This window comes from Monodelphis domestica, chromosome 4, assembly GCF_027887165.1.
Source record: "Monodelphis domestica isolate mMonDom1 chromosome 4, mMonDom1.pri, whole genome shotgun sequence".
NCBI classification, from domain to species: domain Eukaryota; kingdom Metazoa; phylum Chordata; class Mammalia; order Didelphimorphia; family Didelphidae; genus Monodelphis; species Monodelphis domestica.
In genome coordinates, this window is record NC_077230.1 from 99,492,806 (window position 1) to 99,498,805 (window position 6,000).

Below are 6,000 nucleotides of genomic sequence, written 5' to 3' on the forward strand. Positions count from 1 at the left end.
GTATTAATTAAAAATAAAAAAATCATTAAACACCACAACAAAGTGGCAAGGAAAGACTCTCCTGTTCACACAAGAGCCAAGTTATCCCAGAGATTCTTATGCTAACAATGAGAAAAGTAATACACGCATAGTTTATAATAGCACTTAGGTTTCTTGGGTTGTGTCCCATTTGGGACACTGCTCTGTTTCCAAAGCTGCCACTTGCGATTTCCCTATAAAACTGTTATTTCACCTGCTGATCTGCTGATAGAACAACAACATCTGATGATTGAACAATTCCATCAAAGTTTAAGCAGTTATTTATGATTGGAGGTAGAGGAGGTCATGGAAAGCAAGAGTGTGCCATTCAACGTGATACACAACAAGAACTCTGTGCATCAAAACCATTACAATAAATAGGAAGTCCTGACAGTAATCCAAAAATGCTAGCCAACAGGGCACTAATGATACCACTAACTCTGCTAGCATCCCAGCCACTATGAGCTCCCATGAATGTAAGGAATTGATGAGTTAGAATACATTTTTAATCTGACTATATTTGAAACTTTATGATTAACTGCTCGACCCAGGGGAGGGGTGGGGTAAGCAACATTCCTTTGTGTTCCGGTACCATAATAAGGAACATACATAAGAACATTTAAGAAATACAAAAATGTCACCTACTATGAAATGCTTCACAGCATGGAACACGAAAGTGGACACATTCTGAATATGCATGAAGTGAACTGAAGACACAAATAAGATTCCGTTATGTGGCAATACTTTATAATATAAATGGAAATCTATCTTGTCAGTTATAGACAATGGATTCATGCATTTTTCTGAGTGTTATAGTGTATTGCTGGTTTAGTTCAGGGCAATCATAGAAGATAACTTCATTCTTGGATTATGTGAAATAATTAAGAAAGGAAATGGAGGAGTCATTAAAATCTGAAGAGAGAAAAGTTGAAAATCATGAGGTCATTGAAAATCTTCACTCAAGGTATATCCCTGAAATTTTGCTTGTTAAATTGAATGATTAAAACAGCACCAAAATCTCACATTATTTTGAAAAGGAAATGGACATTCTTAAATTGGAATTCCAAAACCCTTTTGAGTTTGACAGAATTACTCCAACTAGCAGGCCAATTATATCAATATAGAATAATTTGCAAAATCTTTTATCTGCTACAACTACTATGAATGAATGCAATTCCCTGTGATACTTGGCCAAAAGTATAAAAACATTTCAGGATCTTCACTCAGTATTATATGTCAGTCATTGCCACAGAGAAGCATAAGAGGAAAGGTAAAACCATCAAGGAATTCCTCTAAGGACAGGCATCAGATGTCACCAAAGTAACTCATAGATTATTGCCATTTGAAATGACAGATTATTCCCAAGGAACCAATTTAGTGACTAACATAGATTATGCAAAGAGATGATAAAAATTGTAACATATCACTGCAGACTGTGAAAATATTAGTGCCTACTAAACACCTGGTAGATAGAATTATACATCTGAGACTCACTAACTTATGAATATCAACAAATCTCTATAGTATGGACTACAGGATATTCCAGAGAACTCAGCCAATAATCTGTATTCAAAATAAAACTTTAAGTCACAGACTAATCTGTTGCCCACAATTGCCTAGGTATAAAAAAGACCAGTGTCTATATTAGATGTCATCATGTCAGATACTTATAATCTCCAAACTACATAGAATAAAAAGCCTTCAAAGTATAGAGACCTAGAAGAAAAGATCACAATCATGTAGGAACAGGATGAGGTGCCTGTTGTTCTGTCTGTTACTGAGGACACTTTCAGGAATCCTACAAAAAATAAGTCTATATTTCAATACTTTTATTCTTTTTTAAAAATATGTTTTTTAAATTATCAAGAACTTTTCTTTTTCCAACCTCTCCTTGCTAATACAAAAAGTGATGAAGAAAGGAATACAGAATGTAAGTATAGTCAAGCAAAAAAAAAAAGTTCCCAAGTTGGCCATATCTACAAGTGCCATTTCTCACTATGCATATTAGACTTTAATCTCTCTGACATGAGGTGGATAGTATTAGAATTGGTCTTCTAAAATCATTGCTGAACATTTCATTGATCATTCATTTTATCTGTTCCTTGGTATATATTCATCTGGTGTCCTTTAATCTTATCATTTTGAGGTTCAGTTCCTGATTAGACAATTTCTCCCCTCCCCATTTTTAAATTTGAATATGTTAAAGAAATTTATTTTAAAAATTTATTACTAGAATTTATTTCCAGGTATTTCACTCTCTCCCTAACCTCCCTACACCATATAAAACATCATCTGGCAAACAAAAAATAAAAAAAACCACATTTTTTTCAATTCTTTCTCTGGAGTGCATATTCACAAGTTATTCTTCAAATATTAAATCTATAACTGTATATAATATTATCTTGGTTCTATCCATTTCACTCTTCATTATTTCATATACTTCTTTCCCAAGTTTAAAAAAAATTAATCTATGCAATAGTATTCTATTACAGTCATATGCCACAACTTGTTTAGCCATTACCCCATTGGTGGACATCTTCTCAGTTTCCAGTTCTTTGTCACTACAATGAAAGCTGCTATAAAGATTTGGGAACATATAGATTCTTTTCCTTTGAGAAACATACCCAACAATGATTTTGCTGAACCTACAAGTATACAGTTTTATAACTTTCTGGGTATAATTCCAAATTGCTCTTCAAAATAGTTTGATTAGTTTTAGCAAGAGGACATTAGTGTCCCCTTAAATTTTTTTCCACATTTCCTCCAACATTTGTCATTTTGACCTTTTGTTGTTTAAGGCAATGAGATGGTTTGGTTCACATTTCCCTAATCAAAAATTAGAGCATTTTTTTATATATCTATGTATGGCTCTGATTTTTTCATCCAAAACCTGTCTGTTTATATATTTTGCATATATAAATCAGTTGGGGAATGGTTCTTCTTCCCAAAAATATAACAAAGTTCTCTCTATATTTTTGATATAAGACCTCTATCCGAATAGCTGTCTAGAAAAAAACTTCCTCAATTTTCTGCTTTCCTTCTGATCTTAGCAACAGGTTTTATTTGTACAAAACCTTTTCAACTTAATGTACTAAAAGTTATCAATCTTATACTCACACTCTCCATCTCTAACTGACTCATAAATTCTTCTTCTATCCATAAATCTTATAGGTAATGTGTTCTCTATTCTAATTTGCTTAAGGGATCTCCTTTTATATCTAAATCATGTATCTATTTTGATCTTACCTTAGTGAATTGTGTAAGATATGGTCCATAACTAGTTTCTGCCAACCTGCTTTCCAATTATCCCAGCAATTTTTACCAGTATTTCTTAATTGCCCAGTTCCATACTTTTGCCAAATACAAAGTTATTAAAATTTATTATAACTGTTTATTATAAGTCTGTTCTATTTCACCAATCTACCTTTCTATTTCTTAGCCAATATTAGATAATTTTGGTAATCATTGCTTTATGATGCAGTTTAAAATCTGATACTGATATCTCCTTTATATTTTTATTAATTCTTTTTGTATTCTTGATTTTTTGTTCTTCCAAATGAATTTTATTATTTTCTCTAGTATAATAAGATAATTTTTGGTAATTTGATTGGGTTGGCATTGAATAAGTTAAAGACATTTATTGTGAACCATCATATGAACCCACTTGGCATGATGTGCCCTTCAAAGTCATATTGTTAAATATTATGTTTGCTGAGCCCTAATTGCATCAAGCAATGATAGAAATGGAACTGATTTTCTCTGGCAGACCTTTAAATAGTCAGAACAGATTAGCTACATAGAATATCTGCAAGTACTTTTCATACATTTAGACGTGAAATGATTTTAATATCTAAGAAGATATAATTTCCTCTTCACCTAGCATATCACTGATTTTACCCCAGTGCTTGCAAATAATATGCCCTCATGATGTATATAATCTGCTTAATGTTTATTTTTTTAATGAATTTTTTTGAGTTGCTTCTGAGTGCTCAGCACCTTAATAGGTTATATGGGCCCTAGAGACCAGAACACAATTCCTGACCTTAAAGAACTAACAGTAGTAGTAGTAGTATAATAGTCTCTTGGTAACCGAGGATGACGATTGTCTTTGTGTGCTTTCATCTGTGATGTAGATGAGTGTGCACAAAAACACTTGTGCGTGAAGGAGATTTAAGTGGAAAAGTCAGTGCACAGAGACAGTCCCACTCTCTCAGCGTTGGAAGCCTGGGTCCATTGGTACGAAAAGTCGTTACACCTGGAGACTTCCTCAGCTGCATTGGATGGCCGTGTTGTCCTTTGTGCTCCAACACGCCCTAAGCACTCCACAGTGCCTTGCTGCATCGCCATCTCAGCCATTGAACCTTCTTATTGGTTTCTTCCACCTGTTTGGCCCAAGCAGTCTTCACATGCTGGGTGGGCAAAGCCCTGGTTCACCAGGGGTCAACGACCCGATGGCTACCCTCACAAGGTTTAGCTGGCCTGTCAAAGCCTTTGCCTGGGGTGTGGCCACTGCCGCATGCTAGCAACTACTGGGAGCCACAAGTGAGAGCTGGGTGTCAGGTGGGGGTCAGAGGCTGGAGAACTGCCCTAGGAGGGCACGACAAGCCCTCCATACCAGAGATACTACCCCTCCCTGAACACCCCATACACCTTAATAGTTTAGTGGAATATACAGGAAATGAACACCAGATACAGTCACATAATGAATAAAACATGATAAGGGAACTAATGAGTGATAAAAGTTATTAAGGACCACAATTCAATTGGGTAATGGTTTGTATTCCCTCAGATTGGCAAAGTTCTCTCTAAAGTTGAGAAAGAATGGAATAGGAAGATATCAATGGAACTTGGAGTGTTAAATTATGGAGGAGGCAAACTCAGCTGTGCCCTGAAGAAGGCTAAAATTCAGATAAACAGATAGTAAAGAGGGCTATATTAAATCACCTTCCTAAGTAGAGGATAGGGGAAGAGTGGCTAGGCAAGTGTTCATGTGAAAGATATTTGAGGTCTTTGGTGGACAATAAGATTAAGATGAATCAACACTGTGACAAAGCAGTAAAAAAAGAAAAATGGTTGCATTAAATGAGGTATAATATCCAGAAAACTGGAAGGGATGATTCTATTTATCCTCCGCTCTGGTCAGAAAACATCTGGAAAAGTTACTGTATTCAGTATGGGCCCCTGGTCATAGACAGGACATTGGTAAATTGGAGAGCATTAAGGGAAAGAGTAGGATGGTAAGAGGATTGGAGATCGTGTCATAGCCTTCTTTGGAAGGAATTGGGGAGATTTAAATTGGAGAAAAGAAAACTTAAGAAAAACAATACGAGAACAGTTCAAAAACATTTTTAAGACCTGTCATTTAGAAGAGGGTTTAGATTTATCCTATTTGCCTCCTTCTCCCCTCCTCAGAGAGTAGAGGTAGGAACAAAGGATTGAAATTACAAGAAGTCCATTTTCTGTTAAATGTAAAGGAAAAATTCCTAACAATTAGAAATTTTAAACATTTAAATGGATTGCTTTGGAATGTAGTAGAGAATGGATTTTTACTAGAGATCTTCAACTAGGGATTTGATGATTACTTTTTCTAGGTTGTAATTTGGGGGATATATGGACCCTAAATATTGATTAGTATTGGTATTAATCAACAGTTGATGGTAGCTGTGATCAGGTTCTTGAGCTTGAGTTAAATGCTAAGTTTGACAGTTGGGAAAGATGACTGAGTCTAAGCAGTTGAAAGAATCCTGCTCAGACTATATATATATATATGACTATTTTTTTGAATATAAAAATTATAGGAAAGGGAAAGGAAAAGGAAAAACAGGTAGGAAATATATTTTTTATTGCTATATATGTGCCCTAAATCTAAAAATTCTAAATATAACCAAACCCAAAATTCTAACTTGCAAGAGCTATCTTCTTCCTTGGCAAAATCAAGGCTGACCTAAAACTTCCTATTCTATTTATACCCTCATTCTATCT